Source organism: Lepisma saccharinum, chromosome 15 (genome assembly GCF_977018435.1).
Source record: "Lepisma saccharinum chromosome 15, izLepSacc3.1, whole genome shotgun sequence".
In the NCBI taxonomy this organism is placed as follows: Eukaryota; Metazoa; Arthropoda; class Insecta; order Zygentoma; family Lepismatidae; genus Lepisma; species Lepisma saccharinum.
The window spans coordinates 74,851,922-74,876,634 of NC_139243.1; the positions used below are offsets into that span (position 1 = coordinate 74,851,922).

At 38.8% G+C, this 24,713-nt stretch overlaps 1 protein-coding gene across 1 annotated transcript in view; it reads right to left on the reverse strand.

Annotated features, from left to right (window-relative positions):
- LOC145999339 (uncharacterized) overlaps positions 1-24,440 on the reverse strand; it is a 478,836-nt gene extending 454,396 nt beyond the window's left edge. The window contains exon 1 of the mRNA XM_083136280.1: positions 24,296-24,440. The gene's annotated coding sequence lies outside the window, so the exon portion shown is untranslated. The remainder of the gene's footprint in view (positions 1-24,295) is intronic.
- Between the last annotated feature and the right edge of the window lie 273 nt (positions 24,441-24,713).

Here is a 24,713-nt window from a genome sequence, read left to right on the forward strand (position 1 = left end):
ATAAGCAAGAAATACTATAGCAACTAAAAAATATAGTGGAAAAGATTGTCTTGAAAAATTGCAATATGTGATTTAAAGTTCATTTAATTGCTGTTAAGTGTGAGTTTCAAAGAATAAACCTTGTATAAAGAAGAAACAGTGAGTTTTGTTTCCCACGCCTTGTAATTGATAAGAGTGACAACGACATGCGGAGCGACGGGTAAATTCCTGAACTTAGTGAAAGGTACGTAACAAGAGGTTCCCAAACTTTTTCATTTCATGGGGCCCTTATGTTTCAAAATTTTTCTGCGGCACCCAAGTCAGAATGTAAGCCTATCTAGCACTTGCGATGCTCAGTTAATGTAGTTATGTTGCTTGCCTTATGTTAAAAAATAAACACATATCAAATTCACAAACATTTTACATGTAAAAAGTACAGTAACTGTTCGATGTTTGCCGAACAGATTTCTTCATTTTTACAGAAGAAACTACTTACGGAAATCACTTTCTGTAGCATTGTTAAAGTTCATGAAGGTGTTTTCCCTCATCATGTAATCTGTTTCAGTGCGATTTTTTTTTTCCCTGAGAAATATCTCTCCAACACACAATTACCGTTCCTTTCATTTGCTTCCTCTACCTGAATCGTATGTTGCATGCATTTGATGATGTAACCCCCTGTCACGGTTTCCAACCACGCAGGGGTTTTGCAAGAAGATGACGTGTCCTTCCTGACATTATTACGAACCCCAATTTTAACTATGATTTCCTAACCTAACCTTACCGTGCATGGTGCTATCAGTGAATGGTATGTGGGGCTACCCGTGCAAGAAATCATCGAAACATGTAAAACGATAAAGCGTAATAGTAGGTTGTTTTTTTTTGTTTAAGATGGTTGGAAATGCTGCAAATCGACAATCATGACATGCGATGATCCAGAACGCCACAGCTGTGAACGTCATATTGTGTGTTACGCAAGCTAAAAAATGAAGAACAATAATTACTCATAATGTGAAAAAGTGACATTATTTTCATGAAAAAAGCATAATCCCACCTTAAAGAATGTTCCGCAATGCAGAATAGATAAGTAGGTATGTTAAAAATGGCAGAATAGATAAGTAGGTATGTTAAAAATGACGAAATAAATGAGTGAGAGGGGTTCGTCAGAGATCGAACAGGTACCAAAAGTACTAAATAAGCACATATCTGGAAGTGTCATTTCAGTGAAAATATTGGAACATTTCGCAGCACCCCTGTAAGCTATCCATGGTGGCCTATCGCACCATGACACACACTTGGGGAACCACTGTGATAGAATATATTTGAAAAGCTGTACAAATTCACTCTCATGTGTACCAACAGTGTTTCATATGATATCCAATTTTTGTACATATACATGCAGTCAATTTGCAACCAGGTGAGTAGTGAAACTTTTAGTTTGGTTTTGTTTACATGGTTAATACAGGTTCCATTTCTGCATCAGAGGTATCAAAATACACTATATAATTACATGTAAGATTACACTAAATGTAGACAGGAATGGGATTTTTGGGAGTCATCCTAGCTATACCCCTGGATTGGATGTAATACCGAATTTGTGAAATAGTAAGCTGGAATGTAGTTTCTCTTTCTCCCTGCTGAACTTTCGTCAATTATTTGCAAATTATTATGAGAGGCTCCAAGGAAGATTTGTGCTCAAAGCCAGATCAAGAAGTGATCAGGTGTTTAAAACATTTAGGGGCATTAATTATTCGGTACTAGTTAGATATAGCAAAAACACATTTAACTCATTCATTTTCAAATTAATTTCAATTGTACTTACCTCATATGCATAGCGGAACACTTTTCAACTTAGGATTACTTTTTTCCAATGAAAAAAGCGTTATTTTTAACATAAGTATTTATTGGTCGTTGCAAATTGGCAGCCAAATCTTGACTCACATTGTCTATCGTCAGCTGATATGCAGTGTTACCAGAGTTATGAACTGATAAATGCTGCACAACCTTTTCACAGAAGGTTAGGTAGGTTCAGTTAGGTTAGGCAACATAGAAAATTAAATTGAAAAAAAGAATTCTCACACGTCATCTTGTAAAACTACAACGTGGTTGCTACAATGACAGGGTTATATAATCGAACGCACGGAACATTTGATTCACGTAGACGACGGTAATGGTGGCACGAGCTATCGTGCAACGGAGATAATGAATGTCGAAAATTACATTATTTACCGGCCGAATAAGTTGCACGAATGGAAAAAACACTATTCCCAGCTTCCAAAAGTCCACGGGAACTCAATTCCGTCTCTTCTCCTGTAAATTTGAAGAAATGCATTTTCGCTATATCTAACTGTTACCAATTATTCAACTGCTAACAGACCTAAAGGTGATCCACCTAATCTAATAATGAAAGGATTTCAGAATACCAAGAGCCCTAAACCTGACCTGACTAACATAACAACAAAAACATTTAGGAGTGAAATAATACTCCTTCACATCCCACACACGTGAAAGAAGATGGTAGCAGAAGTCTGTAACTAAGACAATAGTAAATGAATGACTGCTTGCAAACAATCAGATAGAAGTTTTGTTCTCCACAAAACGTGCAGTAAGTAGTCATGAAACCTCTGAAGTAAGATATGTGTCAACAGACATAATTAGAAATAAAACCACGCAAAATACCACAGCGGTTTAGTCGGTAAGGACCACTCTCCGTGATGGAGTGATTAGCACATCATGCTACGATGCTATGAATCCAGGCTGGGCACGAATGTTTGTCCATTCATCAATTTTATATCATCATCACTCATCCCCTTCTTCGGAAATTAGCCAAAAATGGCACAAAAAGCAAAAAAGCAAAGCACTCACACTAGTCGGTAGGGCATTTGACATTACCAGTTGTCTATCGGCCGAACACGCCGCACTCATTTATTTCATCACTTCTTACATTGAAACTTACCTATTGTGCATTGCGAAACATTCTTTTAGGTGTTACGGTAAATGTTTACTATCCTTCGGACACCTATAACTTCTGAGTTTCGTCAATTTTTGACATTTCTACTTGCCTATCTGCTTCGCGTATCATTTTTTAAGGTGTATTCACGTTTTTTTTATCAATTTTTTTTTTAAAAAAAGTGTTTTTGTAACTGAACATACGTTTCTGCAAATGGTTGGTGGGGCTATGTGTCAATGGTTCGTGGGGCTATGCGAAAATGGTTGAATTATCGCTATGAAACATTCCCACATCACACAAAACACCTTCCAGATGTTAGACAATACTACAGGAACTTATTACGGTAACTAGTTTTTTCTGTAGAAATTAAGAAATCTGTCCGAAGGATAGTAAACTAGTACCTCCAGCTTTACTAACCAAAAAATGCCCAACAGATAGCCCCAAAACCATTGACGTTAGCCCCAAAAACCATCCACAGGTAGCCCCACAAACCATTCACGCTATCCTCACAAACCATTGACGTTAGCCACAAAAACCATCCACAGGTAGCCCCATGAATCATTCACACGAGATTACGTTAGGCCTGTTAGCTTAGGTTCCATTAGCACTCATTTCACCCCTAAATTTATCAAAAAATTCCCTAAATTATTTTCCTGTAAAACAATGGCGTGGTTGAACACAATGACAGGACATTACGTCATAAAGCGTGTGCAACATCTGGTTCACGAGAAAGCAAATGGAAGCAACACCAATTGTGCGTCTGAGAGATATTTCTCTTCAAAAATACATGAATTCCCCGTAAAACAGATTTAACGATGAAAGAAAACATCTCCACCAACTTCGATAATGACACAGAAACTCATTTCGGTAAGTACTTTCTTGTGTGAAAATGAACAAATGAAATTGACAACTGTTACCCATTTGACTGCCACGTGGGAGACCCAGGTTCGGTTTCCAGGGTGAGTGATCTAAGGTCGGGTTTTTCTGGCCTTGACCCTGCAAAAAGTGGTTCTGGGGTTTGCCCAACCTTAAACCAATGGGTACCTGGGGGCAACCTTGGGGGACAAAGGCAGATGAAGCATGTGCTGGGCACATCACCTCCAAAAGAGCAGATCGAAAATGCATGGAGCCCCATCCCCACATCCCCTAAATGTGGCTTCATGGCATTGTGCTTTACCTTTACCTTACTACGTAAAAAAAGCAGTGGCCATGAAAGAACTGGAAGTAAACAATAGGCACTTGGAGAGGCGGATGCTAATAAAGATCTTGCTGCAGCTGAAAATCAAGAGGACAAAAACTGCCAAATTTCAGATTTGTGTATGTTGGGTGGGAAGGGGGGGGGGGGTATGAACCACACCAACCAACCTTCGCCAGTGCAACTGTTGAGGCCACCGCACGTCACTGAGGTCTCTCTGCAGAACATGGGCTGCTTTTTCCCTCTAAATAGACGAACAGAATTTATATCCCCTGAAAGTACGCACCTTCTACTTCCATTTTCCGGTGTTCCTTTTACGATAACTATTATATTATCGCACGTAAAAAATGTTTTTCCTGCTACTAAAAGCAATGCATTTTTCCATTCGTTCGTGTCCATATTTTTACGCACAGTTTCTTTCATTATTTCTTCGAGGAATGCCTACAAGGTTAGGTTAGGCATGTTAGGTTAGGTTTCATTAGCATAAATACAATGACTAATTGTTATTTAGGCTAAGTGAACTAAACCTAGCTACCTAACAACATAGGCATGTTTTGCTTTCACTAGATTTGTGCAGGAATATCCCTTTTCCTTCGATGCTACAATTTCAATACCGCCCAACCTGGACACGTTTTTCTGTTGTTTTTTTTTTTAAGAAAAAAAATTCCGCACCTTAAAACTTACTTTTCCCGATTACTAACTACAAAACGTTACCAAAAAATTATGAACCGCGTTCCTCCTAAGCAGCCCATATTCTGCAGTCTTACCGTCACTGAAGTTAACATACGGCTAGACTCTACTATACGTCCTTATCTGCATGGTGATTGCTTCTTTGCGTTCGCGGTTCACGTTCGTGGTGCGGCAGCTGGCATCTCTTCAGGTAAGTACGTTTTTCTTTTTACACTTTCTGTTCACAATAGCCCCACTATCCATTCACGGGGACGAGGTATGCCTACGAGGTTAGGTTAGGTTCAATTAACACTCATTTCACCCTAAATATGTGCTTCATCTAAAAAATTCCTCAGTACGTTCAATTATGCATATCCGGACAACATCGGTTTTTCTCGATTTACTCCACCAGGAAATTTTTCCTCGCTTTGGGATTTACGTTGTTGAATTCCTTATAAAATAAGCTTTCCAACGATATATGACACGTATTCCTTAGGAAATGGACGTAAATAAGAGTCTTACGTAACAGACGTAAATCGCAATCGAACCATCAAAAAATTGCATTCGTAGCATGATGAAATCGCAATAAAACAAAAGGAACTTGAGCCCCTTTGGTTTTAGGCTCCGCTCTCTTCCAGCTTGAATTCAATGCTAATTTCACCCCTCTAAAGATCACACACAGATGAAAAGTTCTGCATAAACCCCTGGCACTGATACGCAGTGGAATTACATTACACCTAAAGTATAAACCACTGAAGGTACTAACCTCTATGGTACTAATTTTCTTACACGGGAACAAAGTAAACAGCCTAACACAACTCCATGTGTTGGAGGTAAACAAGAAAGATGAAGAAACAAAACACTAACCAAAGCGCCAAAATGGCTGCAGTGTTGCCAGATCAAAATGAGAAAAGTCCTTCTCATGTTCTTCCTCTTTTGGCCCAAAACTCCTTTGCAGTTGGATGTAGGAACATGATAATTTCAAATTCAAATGGTGTTTTCTGAGAGGGCAACATTATTACGGGGTAATATGCCTTGTTTACCCGCCTGATAAAAATACATTGTTTCGCCCTCGCTGGAAAAAATCTTTGGACGTCCCCTTGCCCCCCCGTGCACACGCCTAGGCCCCCCCAGCCGAGAACGTTGTTCATCCGCTGCTATTAAATCATCGGATTTTGTAGCAGATCTTGTGCGATTCACGAAACAGTCTACTAAGAATCGGCTATATCTTTAATTGTCTACAGCGCACGGGTACAAGGAAAGTGGTAAACTTGGCGAAACTAAGCAATATCTAAGGAAATAATCGATATCTTTATCGATTGTTGTGCTATTTCCTTGACATTATCGATGCATGTCGTACTTCGAGATTCCGAGAGTTGTTTGTTTACGCAGAATGCATAGAAAACTAGTTTAGGGCCGATTTTTCAATGTCCAGTTAAGGTTGGTTCATGTTAGCACGTAACTGAAAGTTTGTGAAAATTTCAGTTTTTCAATGTACAGTTAGCTCGTAACTGGAACTCTGGTGGCGGTTATCTTTACTGGTACTTCTTCTTGCAGTTACCAGCCTAACTGGAAGTTGCGAAGCAACATGGCTGCCCAATGCAGCTATCGAAGTTCCACACTCGCAACTTCACTGTCAGATCAAGATATGATTCATAAAAATGTTAAATTTGTACAGAAGAAAACTTCGTTTGTTTGGCAGAGCTTACCAGTGTCCATGCAAATATGGAAATTAAGCAGTGTACTTGCTAGAATTCGCTTGGTGAGGTTGTGTTGGAGAATTCGTGACAAGGATATCTGTTCTACCAGGCGGTTGAATCCGCAAATGGTAATTTGGTGCAGTGGGTAGCAGCAACACCTTGCGGAGCATGTTGTGTTTTGTAATATGAGTTCGAGTCCTGGTCACAGATCCTTTTTTTTTTTTTTTTTGTCAATTATGTATTATGTGTGTTGCCTTCAGTTCATGCTTTATTGTTAAACGATCTTCTCGGAAAAATATTACAGTAAATTTTAAAATTATTACTCGTACCTTTATATTTTTATAACTTGACCTACAAAGCATGCTTACTAACATGTCTTTTCTCGCTCAACAAACATGCATAGAGAGGTGCATAGCATGCAGTCAAATGTACAATATCTACATATTAATAATATTTATATCAGCAGACAGATATTATTAATGTTTCGACTTTCGAGTTCTTCACGCTTCTTCTACAAGAAAGCATCTGCGATTGCGCATCATAACAGCATTTCTCCCACATGGAATTGACTTTTATTAGAAAAAAGCCAAATGTGCAGTGCTTGTTTTTGTTAATTTATTTTGTAAGCACGCAGAATGTATATGCGGCCATTGTTCCAATCATTTCTCGTATGTAAGAATGTTCTTTCAAGCGTGGCATGCTTGTAGTTCTATATTTGAACGCGATGTGTGCCAATCCACGCGGTTTGAAACTATACTAATAGATGGCACGCAGATCAGTTCCCTATTTTCTGCACTTCAGCATTACCAACATACTATTTTCGAGTACAAACTCACGATTCGCTAACTTCCAGTTACTTTCACATTGAAAAAACCGGTGCTGGTTAAAGTGGTGATTATCTCCAACTGGCAGATAATTAACAGAAAGAATAACTGGACATTGAAAAACCGGCCCTTAGTTTGTTAAAACTGCAAAGTAATCGTAATGTACGCGTAACCGTAAAGTAATTTGTATAAAGTGAAAATACTCATTGAATTAAAGCAATTGTGTGTAAATACACGAAATTTAATAACAGATGCTATGTTTTACCTTACCTTCTACTGTACGTCCATGTTGAAACATATGCGGCAGAACTAAGGAATACTATTTTTCTTATGTTGCAATTGAATGGTGCAAAATGTAAAGGCAGTTGATTTTTCATGCTTTGCCATTATTATCTATAATGCAGGGAGTAAGAAAGCATTAAATTATCTCTTATTCCGATCCTCTTCTACCGATTGGTGTCGAGGTTTTGTAGAGAGCTCGCCATCTGTCACGATCTTCTGCCAACTTCCTTCCTTCACTCCACGAGATGTTCCTCCTGCTCAGGATATCCTTCATTCCCAGGATATCCATGTCCTACGTGGTCTTCCTTTCGGTCTCTTTGTACCCAATCCTCCCATTCTTGCTTCCCATACCTGTTTAGGTATTCGATGTTCAGGCATTCTGCTGAGGAGTCCAAACCACCTGAGTTGTGCTTGCTCCACATCCTGATATATTGGTTTTGTGTTTAATGTTATTCTGATTGTTTGATTTCTGATTTTGTCCTTTCTGGTCTTTCCCACTGTTCTCCTCAAATATTTCATTTCTACTGTTTGTAAGTTTTGTTTTTGTTTTTCATTAATTATCCAGGATTCACTTCCATATATCAATGTTGGTATATCAGTTGATTTGTACACAATCATTTTTGTTTTTTGGCTTATTTCCTTTTCCCCTAAAGATCCTTTGTTTATGGCATAATATAATCTGTTTGCATTCTTTATTCGAGTGTTTAATTCTTCATCTATTTTTCCATTACTATTGATTGTAACACCTAGATACTTAAAACTTTGTACTCTCTGAATCTTCAAGGCTTATTATGCAGGGTTTTTCTATTCTCCCTATCCTTAACACAGTTGTTTTATCTTTGTTTATTTTCATATATTTCTTTGACATATTACCATTTATTATTTCTAAATTTCTTTGTAGGTTTGCTTGTGAATTTGCAAACAATACAATATCATCTGCATTTAAAAGTTCAGCAGGGCGATTAACGAAATGACTACAAAATCGAGTCTACAACAAAGTAGTAGTTTTTAGTAGTAAAAGATGTAGTAAAGTGTGATTCACGAAACCGTCTACTAAGAATCGACTATATCTTTAATTGTCTACAGTGCACGGCTACAAGGAAAGTGGTGAACTTGGCGAAACTAAGCAATATCTATGGAAATAATCGATATTTTTATCGATTGTTGTGCTATTTCCTTGACATTATCGATGCATGTCGTACTTCGAGATTCCGAGAGTTGTTTGTTTATGCAGAATGCATAGAAAACTAGTTTAGTTTGTTAAAACTGTGAAGTAATCGTAATGTACGCGTAACCGTAAGTAATTTGTATAAAGTGAAAATACTCGTTGAATTAAAGCAATTGTGTGTAAATACACGAAATTTAATAACAGATGCTATGTTTTACCTTACCTTCTACTGTATGTCCATGTTGAAACATATGCGGCAGAACTAAGGAATACTATTTTTCTTATGTTGCAATTGAATGATGCAAAATGTAAAGGCAGCTGATTTTTCATGCTTTGCCATTATTATCTATAATGCAGGGAGTAAGAAACCATTAAATTATCCACCCATCGAATATCTCGTGAAAACTCCATTTTCTTCTTTTTACAAATGTCAAATTTTTAGTTGTTTGGCATTACATTTTGTTCAGTTAGTCGTTCGTAGCAGGAACGTCTACGTTTTCTTAACCTGTTCAGACCCATTAAGATTAACGTTGCCAGTTTCGTACGAACTGTTTCTCTTTACTCAACTTTATGCACAAATAGCCCTGCTGAGCAGCCATTCAGGCTAACTTAATATATATACCGTGCCTTGCATAAATGCTCCTGAGTCTGGATCCCAGGGAAGCCAGAAGGAACTGGGAACCTGAGAAAAATAAAAATAAAATGTAGCTTGCACATGGTAATGAACACATAATCATCACAACAAACTCTAAATGTTTACATGTGCTTGTGTCAGAAAGGTGTACTGTTTTGTTCTAGCAGTTAATACGTGCTCTATCTACACTCTGCCCTAAGTTTACAATGTGTAAATAAGACCTGCTGTAAAGTTCAATTTTTATCCACATCTAATTTTTATATGACATATGTTTCAACAATTTGTATTAATGCATGATCATTATAAAAATTATTTCATAATAAATGCATAATTATTGTGCTGTGAATTTTCTTTAAAAATTAAGTAAATGCTTAATAAATTTATGTAAAACTATATTTCACACAAATCTTGAGCACTGCACAAAGAACAAAAATAGCTCTCATGGGATTTCATTGAAGCCCATGTTAACAATTGAGAAGGTTGATTTGATTTGATTTATTTTACTTCGCTTTTGAGCCACTTTTGGCTAATTTGCGAAGATGGGAATGAGGGATGATATGATGAAATTGATTAATGGACACACAGAAACATCCATGCCCAGGCCAGGAATTGAACCCAGGACCCCTAGCATCCTAGTGGGATGTGCTAACCACTTCGCCACACGGGCTGGCAATTGAGAAGGTGAATGTAATGGGATGGATAAATAACAATAATAAAAAACATCATCACAACGATTGTACATAACTGGCAAGAATATATAGGCTGCCATGATAAGTGGTGTGTGTACTGTGAACAATTTGAATGCATGAGTTTGTATGATTTAGAAACCTGGAAGGGACAGAAGAGGAGGGGTTGAGTGAGGAGGGAATGCTCGTGGTCACTGCCAGATGTGCTTGAAGCATGTTTTCTTTTAACTGAACCATAGTCTCCAGAAAGTTTTTTCCAACTTGCTTTGAGTTTGAGATCACCAGCCCCTTTGCGCTGTGAAGTCGCCTGTTTTAGGTTTGAAGGTCACAGGTGTCTCAGGTTCAAATCCTGGCCTGGGTATAGATGTTTGTGAGTGTCCATTCATCAATTTCATCATGTCATCACCAATCCCCATCTATGCAAATTAACCATCAGTGGCACCAGAAGCGAAGTAAAATAAAGAAAATCAATTAATATTTTCAATGGAGAGAATTTTCCCTTTGCTTGGAAATTTCAGGGACTTGAGTGAAAGATAATTTAAACGAAGTCAGAAATTATGTTCACATAAAGTAGCAATAGCATACTCGTTTGAGATGAAACCAACCGTCGGAGATCGAGTGAGAGAGTACACTTGAAGTAAATGTTCGAAAAGCAGCACCCTCGAGTTACTAGTAAAATTTACAACACGCAGGAAATTTTCTGTACTGATAAGACATAGAAAACGGTTGCAGGAAAGCTCTGGTTTGTAAGTATTAATGCAATACAGTATCGAATTTTACAGTCTAACGGTAAGTAAAAATTCCTGATTTTTTTTTTTTTTTAAAAATTCAATATGCAATCAACTATAGCAAACATAACTATCTCAATTCATTCACTTGCGACACTTTATTTCGAAGCAGTGAGCAGTGGATGATGGTTACATTACCTCCTCCTCCTAGTCAAATGTAACAGCAATTTAGACATTTAAGATGCTCTATAATTGGACCTTGAAGTGTCACGTTATCACATTTCTTTTCATCCCGAATGCTTATAGTGGGCACTTAGAGTCCAGCGCAGATATTTCTGCCGTGCGATGCGCGAAACAACTAAAGAAGCAGTGTTGCTAATGGAGCAGATAGAAAAATCGCTGCAGTGCGCTGATGCACAGCTGTTACGTACAACAATAAAATTAGAGAATTCAGGTCTATCTAACGTTGAGTTTTAAACGTCATGCATTATACCAGGAGTAGGATTAATATGTACTAACAAGTGGCTTTGTATGTAGCTACATACATATGGACTAAAAATTCGCAAAATATGAACTAACACATACGTAAAATTACCAAAAATGCTGCAAAGAAGACTTCTTCATACGATTCCTTATTTGAGTGATTTCAAACAAAATTAAAAAATATATATATTATTTTTAATTGCATTAATGCACTGGTGGCGTTCTAACTTTTCACTCCCAAAACCCGTATACACTGGTATGGAACTGCAACGGCAGATAATAACATGCCAACATGTTAAACCGCTACAATTGCACCATAACACTCCTCCTGAAGCAGTATTATTAGTTCCTCTCTGACATCGGCGACAGTCGGTTGCCTTTGTTGTACATTTACAAAGGATGCCGGCTTCCACAACAATAACAAGTACATACACTGCCACTAGACGATAAGCTGCGTGGCTTTTTCTTTTGTTATGAACCAGGGCCGGCGCTAGTCATTTTGCCTCCCTGGGAGGTGGCGGCAGATGCCGCTCTATTTCGACCCCCCCCCCCCCCCCGGTCATTACGCAGCAATGGAAAATAACGTTTTCAACGAAAGCGTCCACTGACGATTTGGTCGCTGGTCTTTGTCGTTCTTTCCCGGGAGTGTGGAATGATGTGGAGGGGCCTTCTGACATCTCAAGAGATTGTCTTTCGTTCATGATAGCCCTGATTGTTCTTTCAGGAACTCCAGTCGCAGCTGGTGCTCTCTTGCCAAAATGCTTTATTGGGATGCTAACACCATGACTGGCTTCCTCCTTCATGAACGCGTGCACGTTGCTTAGAATTTCCCGAGCTTGGCTATGCAAGGTTTTTGATTTCAACTTCGACAGAACTGGAGGCATTATGGGATTTAACATTCATTAACAAACACACACTTTTACATACACACACGCAATACACGCACACAACGTCAAACCGGTCAAATACTTAGTATAAAATAAAAATATGGTGCTTCCAATCCAACAAAACTCACCGCCACTTTACCTGTCTTTCCCCTTCCGTGACAGAAATAGTGCTTCATTATTACAGTTGGCAACACTAGTTACTAGCTAGCCAATGAACATGCACTGCATAAAAGAAGCAAGCACTACGCCGTGCTATATTGCCACATTACCGTCCCTGCCAAAAGGTGGGAACCGCGAGCTGGAGCGCTATTCAATTGTTTTCAATGATGGTTGCGCGAGTGTGTCCAGGAATGGAATGACAATATGGCAACAATAGCGAAGGTTTTCGAGCAGGGTAGAACACATGATGCTAAGAGAAAGGGAGACGAAACGAAAATTCGTTTCTACGCAACGGCAAATTTACGTGTGTGGCACTCTACGTTTTCACCGTTCTCACGTCTTCTGCTAACAAAGGGTGCGTTCCGGAAGTCTTAGCGAAACAAATGCATTCAACGAAAATAACTGGGCTCGTGAATCTGGTGAAACCAGTTATTTTACAGACCTATGGAACGCTCTAGTCGAAAGCGCAGGTTCAGAGTTTTCTTTAGAGAAAGTTCTCACATGGCATCCAGCGGAAGGAATGTCATTATGGCAAAAATAAACTCTACTGTGGACACTGTTACTCATTTTAATCACATTCTAAGAACGGCTAAGGCATACTCATCTTGTGCATGTTGCTTCATATCGCTATCTGTTAAAATTATAATACATTTTCCGAACTAGTGCAGTTTGAATCCATCAGTACGCACGTTGTCTGTAGGCAGCAGACGATTCTCACTGAACAAACCAGCTTTTTGGCCCGTGCGTACAGCGCCTTGAATAACGTAGTGTGGAAAACGACCCAAGAAACTGGTTCCCCAAGACGATGACAAGTAGATGGCAGTGTGATCGACCCAGGTGCTAATTTTGTTATGAAAGTAATGCGGCTTAGTTAGTTTTTGGAATATATTGTGTAGATTTATTTCTCTAGAAAGGTGGTAAGTGAATTGATGGAAACAGTTATATTTGTGGAGTGATTTGCAGTCACGAAATGGCATTAATTTGGAAAGAAAAGTAAAATAAAATTAATTAATAAATAGCATGCGTAACACAAGAAGAAACATCGCAATGTGATTCAGGACGTCAGGTGTTGGACTGTGTATTAGAGTTTATTTTTCTATGTTATTAGAATATAAATAGTATCCTGAGAGATATTTCATACCGAGGCGACAAACCACAAATGTCGCTTGAAAGCGAGCAGTCGGAAATCAATGCAGCCGCACAGTTTCCTCAAGAAGATTTTACACCAAAGCGACACGGGTCATTCGGTGCAAGGCAACTTTCATACCAAAGTGACACATGATGCTTGGAAAGGAGCCAATCAAGAGCAACATTACACATCGTAGCGGCATGACTGGAAACACAGGCCAGCATTCGGTTGGTGAAATCCTCAAGCGACAAGTCTCGCGTGCCGCTTGTCGCTTTGGTGCGCAATCTCACTAAAGCAAGACACTCATTGCATCACGCATGCGCAAACAACAAACCACGGCAACATGTTGCAAGCTATTGAGGAAATGGCCCAGTTTGAGCGATGCAGAAGCGACAAAGCGACACGTGTGGTTTATCGTGTTGCCTAGATCTGTTGTTGTAATGTGCGGTTTATCGTGTCGCCTATCTGTTGTTCGCACAATTAGCAGCAAACGCTTGCCAATAGACTGAAGGCACCATGTCGCTTGTCACTTAGTTGGGAACTCCCCCTGTAGCGCGTCGCTTCGGTCTCAGCACCCTTCCTTTAAGGAGCTTTCCGACCGAAGTAACAAGTAGCACGCGAATACGCCATATGAACGTGTGGTTTGCTGTTTGGACCCTCATGTGCAATGAATGCTATTTTACAGTCTGGAAGTGTGTGTCACTAGTGTGACAGTGTGAACATCCCGTGTCGATTGTCCCATTGGTTTGAAAGTTGCCTTACACTCATGTCGATGGCACTAAGAAAGTTTTGTGCGGTTCCCCTTGTAGTTTCATGCAATCATCATTATCATCATCGCCGTGATTAGTTTAAAGCGGAAGAAAAGAGACAGTAAATATCAAAAATACAAATGCTTCATCGTGTATATCTTTAAAAGAAATGATGATGATGATGATGATAATAATAATGAACCTAATTCATTCACAAAAATTTAGTTGCCAAGAACATTCCACGCGTATTTTTTCTCCCGTATTATTAACGAAAGTATGACGGTAACAGGACGTGGTCGACTGTCTAGAATGTTCGTTAATATCTTCGCGACCACTGTACCAAATATCATAGCAATTATCACATTCATAGAAATGCTTCATGTAAAAGAATCAGACGTTACAGCGAAAACTCCATTTACTTCCATTATAAGCAGTCGAAGACCAAGCACCGGGTTCAACACCAGCGCCTCTAGCGGATCATTTTCGAGTGGAACCAGCCTGAGAGCGCAGAAGCATGCCGTTTTCCACACTACGTTATTCTAGGCGCTGTACCGTGTGTTTGGTGAATCTCGTTCTTGCACGAAACGCACTGAATGCGACTTTTGGGACAGCATAATGAAACGCACAGAAGCACTTATGGAATGGCCAGTTACCATAACTCGTTTAACACGTTAAACTCGTGTGACTTTCGGAACGGGCCCAAAGTCATGTTATTTGCAAATCTTATACATTCAGTTCTTCTTCATTCTGTGTATTACTAGCACCTCATACTCTGGAAACAGTTCTTTACTAATTTATCTAAATATATTCTGAATAATGTTGGTGATAAGGAGGGTTCAGGGAGTCCGGACCCCCCACCCCCAAAGATTTATCAAGTACTAAAATTAAATAATGAAAAATATATTATTTTAGCCTTTATTGTATAATTTCCTCTGAACTTATTGGAAGACAAGAATTATATATTGGGATCATACGGCTTTGAAGGACAAGATGGACGTATTTAAGGGGATCCAGGGGTGCGGACCTCCCCCCCAACGATATGAAGTACAGTAGAACATCATTTATTCGCACGTCAATTATCCGCAGCGCCAGTTATCCGCACACTAAAAAAGCAAAATTCTACGAGTGTTTTCTCATGTCTTTTGTTTTCTCGTACTGTATACGGTATTGTGTACTGTATGTATAAAATAAACCTGTATTGTACGTTATTTTCTTTGATAAATAAACACATGTTTGATTATCCACAGAAATCGTTATCCGCATAGCCTTCGGTCCCAATGAATGCGGATAAACTACGTTCTACTGTACTAAAATTAAGTAATGAAAATATTAGTATTTGTTGCATAATCGATGGCTATTAATTTCCTTTGAACATTTTAGAAGGCATAAAATAGGGTATCTTAAAGAGTCGATGTGAGCAAAAATATGATTATAAATAGGGTGCACACCTTTACAAGTAATTCTGCCGGAGCCCATGCTTATGGGTCCAACATAGGTGCAGATTCCTTCAGACATTGTAGGGGGGGCAAAGCTAAGCAAAGTGTAAACACCTATTCTTTCCGTTTGCAGGGGGGGGTGAGTATTTTTTTAAAATTAAGAATCTGAAGTACAGACCTAAGAATATACACACTGAGTTAACCTTCGAAACTTTGTAATTACAATTACCAGTTCTGATAACAATAATATACCTATCAAGGTACAGAGTGTTTCAATAAAAAAATAACAAAGTATCCAAAAGAAACCTTGTTTGGTTACCATTACTGAAACACCTTGTAGATTGAATTTTATGAGCTGCATAAAAAAAATATCTACATTCAAACTACATAATTTTGTAACATAATATTTTATTTGCAACTTTTGATTGAGAATTTGATTATCATAAACTGTTTAGATGCTGTACTTCTTCCCACAATCCTTTATGGGAGTTTAATATCTTCGCACATGCTAAGTTGCTCACACATATATATGCATTGGTTACACATTGTATAAGTGACACTATTCACAGTAATGCAGTATGAAGTAGCACACACACGTTTACAGGCATAACGTAGAGTAAAATTTTACTAATCCTGATTAAACAAAGCAGTGGCATTTTGCAAAACAAAATATTTTCAACTTCTACTCGACTTTTACGAATGGAAACAACATTCAATGAAATATTTCATGGTCCATATATTAGGTTAGTCAAAAAGTAAATGCAATGTTTCTCTGTTTTTCCGTAGGTTGGCTGTACAGCTTTCTGCGCTCGCAAACCGATAGATAGTATTGTTGTCTTCGTCTGTGGCAGGTTACGGCATCATCACTTCAGTTCGCTCTGCAGTGTTGCCAAGTAAATGTCAGCTGTGCCATTGTCCATGTGCACCACAGAAGAACAGTGTTCTGTAATCCGATTTTTTGTGGTCTGAAGGTGTACCAGGAGCTGAAATTCATAGAAGACTTTCAGCACAATACGATGACAATGTTTTACCACTCCGAAATGTTTACCAGTGGATTGAAAATTTCAAAAGCGGTTGAACAAGTGTGAAGGATGAGGAAAGAGCAGGTCATCCAGCCATATCCACTATTGATGACAACATTGAGCAAGTCTGTGAGCTGGTTCTGAATAACCGAACAGTGACTGTTGATGAAGTGGCAAACCATATGCATGTTAGTCACGGTTCTGCATATGAAATTATCCATAACAGGCTCAACTTTTATAAAGTCTGCGCGAGATGGGTCCCTAAAGAACTCACTGACGAGAACAAGTGAAATCGTGTGAGAATCTGTCCGCAATTATTGGACAGACATGCTAACGAAGGTGAAGCCTTTGTGAAACGAATCATCACTGGAGATGAAACATGGATCCATCACTTCGAACCTGAGAGCAAACGCCAGAGCATGGAATGGAAACATCCTGAATCTCCAGTGAAAAAAAAAAGTCAAGCGTCAACACTCTGCAGGAAAAGTGATGCTCACACTTTTTTGGGACTCAGAAGGGGTAATTATGTGGAAAAGGGGACAAAAATAAACAGTGAATGATACAGTGATATGCTTTCGAACAAGTTGAAGCCTGCAATTCGAAGCAAACGATGAGGTAGATTGTCGAAAGGCATTCTTTTGTTGCATGACAATGCACATCCCCTAACTGCCGCCAACACCACTCAATTTCTTCAGAATCTGGGCTTTGAGGTGTTAGAGCATACGGCATACAGTCCCGATCTCGCCCCATTGGATTACCATCTGTTCGGTCCACTTAAAGATGCTTTAAGAGGCCGTTGATTCGACACAGACCAACAGGTGAAGGAAACGGTGCATACGTAGCTTGCTGCTCAACCGAAAAAAAAATTTCTCAGGGTATCGGAAAGCTATTGAAGTAAAGGGGGGACTTTGTTCGAAAATTATATCATTGTAAGTTTTCTATTGATGCTGTGAAAAAAAAAATGATTGCATTTACTTTTTGACTGACCTAATAGTATTAATATTATCCAGTTTCTCCTTAAGTACTTGACACAGTGCCACAAGGTTAAGATGCTTTTGAGTCATTGTACTTCATAAATAGTTCTTGAGTCAATGCAATGAACAAACTAAACAAGAAAAATATAGCATACAAGCAAGCACACTAGTCTTTCTGCTTTTCTTAAATAGAAGCAGTGGGTATTTGCTACTAGGCTATAGCCAGTGACGTGCACTGAGGAGCTAGCAGGTTAGATCAATCAATCTCACAACTCTAATTATTATCAATTCACAATATGTATTCTCTTGTTGAAGCCCCAGTCCATATGGAACACTGTTTTTCACGTGCTTCTCGCGATCTGCAGACAAGGCTGACCTAGCTGACTGTTCCTCTGCCTCACCAGTTCCAGGTAGAAAGAGCCGACGGAAGGGAAAGTGAACATTCCTGTCTCTATCTTACTTGCCCCCCGCTGCAATGGCTTAAAGGTCGTGGTTTCAAGTGCTCCAGTCTATCTTCTATAGGATGTATAATATGTATGTATAATATGGAATGTAGTTTCATTATTTATGAAATGGGAACATACTATGTGCAGACAAAAATGTTGTGCTTTCTTTCATTTTTTTTCAAATATGGAATATATAATAGTTAAATAACAAATATTTGCTCACTCTCTTTAGTAGTGTTTTACTTAAATGTACTACTCTCTTGGCCTCCAATTAAAACAATTGGGTAAGCTAAACAGTCAATAAATAAATGGTCTTATTGTTGTTGTAGGTTTGGTTTACTTTACTTCGCTTTTCTGACACATTTGGTTATTGTAAAAATGAGGATGAGTGATATATGATGGAATTGATTTAGGGACCTCACAAAGAACAATCTAGGCCGGGAACCCGTGACGAGCGCGCATTATTGTTCGTATGTGTTGTACTCTGCAGTGAATAATAAAATAATGTGGAATGAAAAATTTATTCCAGAACTCAAAAAGCCAAATGAATATTATTGAAGAAACTACAAAAAGATGTTTATCCCCTTTTATATATTGACTTTTTGCCACCTCACATCACTTCTTCTAACTGTATAGATTTAATCGCAATAAGTAGCTAATGTACTTATGGAAGTCATGAGGGCAATCATAAACAGAGATCTCTCGATTTCTGATTTCACAGTGCCCTGCAGATGCACTGGGAGGAAATTATTTTTTAATTTATTTTTAGCATTGCTCTTCCATCACTTTACCCAACTTCTGCCATGACGATGAATGTTGATTAAATTAAACGGGTGAAGAGTGGTTACAAGAAACACTCAAGTACAGGCCAGGGCTTGAGCCTGGATCCTTCAGTAACGAGATCGTGAGGTGGAGAAATTAGAGAAATCAAGCAATGCAATATTTACGTATCCGAATGTTTAGTGCTTTCCTCTCATCTTTGTTGTAGGCCAACCTACATGCTGGGGGGGGGGGGGTGCAAGTGGTCTTGGGTTAGAAACCAGTGGAGGCACATAATGGTTTGGGTTTCACTTTAAACTGTAGGTCCAGTCCCGATTAGTCTTTATGTGCATAAAGTGGACTAAAAGACCAAATCAACCAACCATGGCAGAGTGGTTATCACAGTGTGCACAGTGTACTACGACACCAGGAGTCCCGGGGTCGCACCCCGACCTGGGCATGGGTGTTCTTTGTCTTTGTCCTTTCACTAATTTTATTGTATCATCTTCACGATTAACCAAATGTGAACAAAAATCTATGCTCGGTAACAAAAATGAAATCATTGATTGATTGTTTGATTTGGTTCATTTTACTTCGCTTTCCTGCCACTTTTGGCTAATCGCGAAGATAGTAAGATAAAATTGATGAATGGACATCCACGAAGAACACCCATGGCCAAGCTGGGATCTCTGGCTTACTAGTCAAATCAAATCGTTTTTGATTCTCGAAAGGAGGTGGGAGTTACGTGTACTGTTTTTAGTAGTCATTGCTCATTTTATGTCTTTGACATGTTCTTTCCAGGAATACTGAGCGATAATGGGGGGGGGGGGCTATGACCCACACCAACCTGCCCTTGGGCAACTCACTGATTGCTACCCCAAGTATCAACGTCACCACACATCACTGGCTGTAACCTAAGGGTCGCTAGTCCAGGAAGGGGCTGCATAAAAATGTGAGGCTCAAGAGGCAGAAGTGACAAAGACTATCGATTAATCAAATTCATTACATATGTAATAATTACAAAGTAAACCAACATGTAGAGGGAAGCATTTCTAGCATTTAAATAACTTCTTTTAACAGTACTGCATTTTAACTCGTCATTTTTTTCTCAGATGTGTGTATATTTTAAAGTTTAGAAGTGTTTTTAATACAGAGCATGCAATTAATGGAAGTAATGATGATGATAATGTCGACAGGGCCCAAAACAAAGAACAGCCTAGGGGGCTAAATTATATAAATACCCCCCTGAATAGTTGCCCTAACTGTGCATCATGGGTACTGATCGGAACACGGAATATCTATAGCCTGACGTTTACAGACATTTTCAGAACTAAATGAGGATAATATCATAATAAATTAAAAACATATATATATCATATATTCATTTTACCCTTCCACTTTCATAATTGTTCAATTTAGATAATTAATATTCCACCAAATTGTTGTTATACTGGTATTTCCACAAAATACTTTTAGTTCTCTGAGATAAGAGACAGGATTAGGCCTCTTTAATGCGATTTGCAGGCACAAAACAATTAGTTATATATCCCCATCACAGGCACCTACTGTATAGAGAACTATATTTCAGGATGGATCTGAGCCAAGTGTTTTACATGTGATAATAATAAAGTTTATAATTAATAAGTTGATGAAATCTAATAAGTGAATTAAGTTTTATATAAGAGTTTGCAAACGAAGTTACTACTCACATTTTTGGATTTCTTCTTGAAATAGTCAAAAAGTGTTCCAGTGTTTTTTTTAGATTCTCCTCTTAACTCGGAGCTCAACAACATCCAACCACCACAATTCACTGCTATGTACTGAACGAAGATGATCAATTTGGTTTCTCATTCCTTTCATTTGTCTCTTTCGAATGCAAACAATCGAAACCAAAACCTTCCAAATTTTGGCACCTCAGAAGTTCATAAGGTGAGGTAAACGAAGCATCAACAGATGCCGACAATGAAAGTTAAAAGTAGCTTACATTCATGTGCAAAACCTAATTTTGGATGGACTGACTCAGTCAAGAACACCAGGACTACAGTATTCCCATGCTCCTTTCTCTATTCTTGTACCTAATCATAATATACAATGCGCATTCCTTAATTAACTGTGTATTTGGAAATAGAAATACTGAGATAGAGTAAAACACCACATTCAGAACAGAATTCTGCATAATTTCAAACAGAGTTCTCAAATAATTTATGCAATTTCCATCACATAAATAATATTTCGTTACAAAATGAAATTGTGTTGAGTTATACATTGGGCCCTTTACAGGGTATCCCAACAGAGAACTGGAGGGAGGCCCCCCTGGTTTCCGTGCCCCTGGGTCCCACGAAGTGTAATATTCTTCAAGGTGGGTCGTCGATTGGAAAAGGTTGAGAACCACTGCCCTATTGGATACACGAGGCAAAGAAAATTGGCTATTTTAACTGCAGAGGCAAGAATATGGACTAGATGTAGCACCCCTTTTGTATGTCAATTGTGACATGCCTATGATAAAAGTTCCCTGTGTCATTAAGCCACATTTAGGGGATGTGGGGGGTAGGGCACCAGACATTCTCGATCTTGGCCAAGTTAGACATGATGTGATCAGCAACCATTCTCCAGCCACCTTTACTCCCAGGGCCTATTTATTTGAGGCTGGGTGAATCCCAGAGGTGCTTTGTGTATGGACAAGACCAGAAAATTTCTAACCTCAGATCACCCAACCTAGGAATCAAACCTGGATCTCCCTTGTGGCAGTCAGATGTCCTATCTACTAGACTACGACAGCACCAAACATGCACTATGGTTTCTACAAAAACATGGATGGGCAGAGACGTGAATAGACAGACAGAATACTTGAAATAATACAGAAGACAGTCAGCATGTTCCAATGGAGCAATATAATATAACAGTAGTTAATAATTTTTTCATTCATTCAAGTCAGAAAATGCAAAACAGTAATTGCCCTTACAGTGCAACTTAGAATAAATATTCCTCAGGGTGCAGTAGCTAAAGAGCTTAAAATGTTGGGGGGAAAAATAAGATTGAGGAACTTAAAAATGGGGTTCCACTGTGTGTTATCTGATTTTGTTGTGTAAAATATACAAATTAGTTATGGAAGATCTACTGGGACTGGTTATTAAAATATGAAATGCTGTGTTTTGACTTTTTAAATGAAGGTTTGCATCAGGAATGTTGTAAAAAAAACTACATTTGTCCTACAAATTAGCCTTTCAATAAGCGAACTCATTATGAATGTGCAACTTACTCACAATAGCAATATAACACGTATTTTTAAAATATTTGAAAAATTATCAAAAAACACCAAAAAATGGTACTTACGTTTTGTGAGTATGTTATTTACACAACAACATTTCGACAATCTACTGTTCTCTTCTTCAGGTCCAAAACTTCGACTACGAAAAACTTTCCATAGCCACGTCGATATTTTAAAAACCAGGAATAAGGATGTGGGTTTGATATGGGTTAGACAGGAATTTAAAATCTATGCCCAGAACTGATGTTGCCTTCATATTCTGTCACAAATTAAGTCCCTGAAGTTAAAAGACCCTTTCCTTCTAAAACACGTATTTCAACATTGAACAATTTAAAATATTTTGAGCACTACCATGACCCAGCCTTTTTCTAAAGATATACTTTAAAGGCATGTTAGAACCTGCGCAACAAAAAAAATACGAATGAAAACATGATTTTAACCTTTAGTACGCCGCGCGGTCTGACGAAAGTAAGCCCAGTGTCGCCGAGGCTTTGAGCGGGAAATTTGAATTCGTATACATAATGGAGAAAAATCGTAATAACTCTGGCACTATGGGACCAATCTACTTCGGATAACTTTTGTTTTGCAGGCAATACATTGGTGCATGCAACCATGTAAAATTTGGATGCCCCAACCGCGGGGGGGTTACGGGCGGGGGCTGCATGCCCCGAATTTCAATGAAAAAAAACATAAAAATGTGGAGTTTGCCCCCTCTTCTCCAGCTACTTTGGGGAGAAAACCGGAACTTTTGCTTTTTTTCAAAGAATGGACCTTCCGCAACAGAATGAAACTTGATTCATGTTCGTGGGTGCAATACAATTTGAATAATAAGGCAAAACGTAAAACTCTAGCGAATTTTAGCCAATTTGCATATTATTCATAAAATTGTTATAACTGACACTATGGGACCAATCTACCTCGGATAGCTTTTGTTTTGCAGGCAGAACATCAGTGCATGCAACCATGTAAAATTTGGATGCCCCAACCGCGGGGGGCTTACGGGCGGGGGCTGCATCCCCCGAATTTCAATGAAAAAATCATAAAAATGTGGAGTTTGCCCCCTCTTCTCCAGCTACTTTGGGGAGAAAACCCGAACTTTTGCTTTTTTTTGTTCGCACTTGCATCTTGTGTAGCCACTGTGAATCTATTTCTCCCTTTTGACTCGGCTCTTTGTGGAAATATGTCCGGAAGGAAACGATTTTGCATTACGGAAATCGATGAGCTGTTATATGATACGAAGTGTTTATGGTGAGGCCTTTGTTAGTCCTAACAGAGGAGGGAAGGGAGCCTTTGCAATAGTTTGTTTTGGTCTATACTTCTGGATAGATGCACGCTTTAGACTCATGCTTCTGGCCTCTGGCTATCGTCAACCTTCATTGCATTTCTAACACCGCCAAACCTCATCCAATCCCCTCTCTCCTTGCCCTACCCCCTCCCCCCCTGCCACTACTTCAGCTGGATCACCAGGTCTAAACATAAAGAAGAATGTGTGCCTGATCAGTACTAAATCACAGCGTTGGAAGCTTGGAGGAAAACAGCATCGTAAATACCAAGCATTTATTGTGTCTGTCAACTGAAGAGCGAACACGTGTTTGGGTGAGCCCAAACAGGTGACATATTCCGAGAAAGGAGGGGGGGGGGATTTGGAATTTTCGAAACGCGATTGCAAAACATGTTCCCGAACGAACTGTCAGTGTTTCAACCTCAATATACAAATATAAGTGTGGCAAACCCTCAATAATTGTATCTAAAGGTGTTTGTAACATATGTGTTACAGCGGCTACAAGGGACATACTTTTTTTGTAACATATGTGTTACGGCGGCGAACTAAGGATTAAAAAAGTTCAATACTAGTGAAAATTCGTATACATATCCACGTTGAAAACCAAAGTTCGACCTGGCAATACTGTGTATTTAAAACTAACATGGATTAGGTTAAAGGAAACCATCTATCGTGAGTAATGTAGTAGTAATTTTTTTATTATTTCACAGAAGTGTAACGTCAAATTGAGAAATGAACAGTGGCAAATCGTAGTGTGAAATACGTACTATTAGCGAACATTTCTCTCTTTTACTTTCAAATGGTAAAACAGAAGGGTCGATTGTGCAGTCTAGCCGATTTGACTATTTGTTAGTATTACAACATATTCAAGTAAAAAAATTAACTTTACCTCAAAGCCCATCTCTCCTCTCTGCTTCTCTTCTGCAGATGACGGGTATTCATTGAGAAGGTTTTCCGATTCAGAAGACATGTTATGGAAGTCCTATAAGATTCTCTTGCTTATCTATGCACGGATAGCACACGAACTTTGGCAAACTGTCATCCTCTGAAACCTAGAATGAAGAAAACTGAAGTCATAAGTAGGATAGGGTTGGGACATGGTTGCTAAATAAAATTCAGGTAAATACTGGGTATTTATTAAAACTTTAGTCATCTACCAAGAGCCACCCCGCCATAGCTCACTTCGTAGAGCATCTGGCTATCACTCGGAAGACCTAGGCTCATTTCACGGCAGATCTGCACAAGGAAATTTTCCAGTCAATTCCCTGTCTCTGCATGGCTCCGAGGATCACCCAGCCTCATATAAA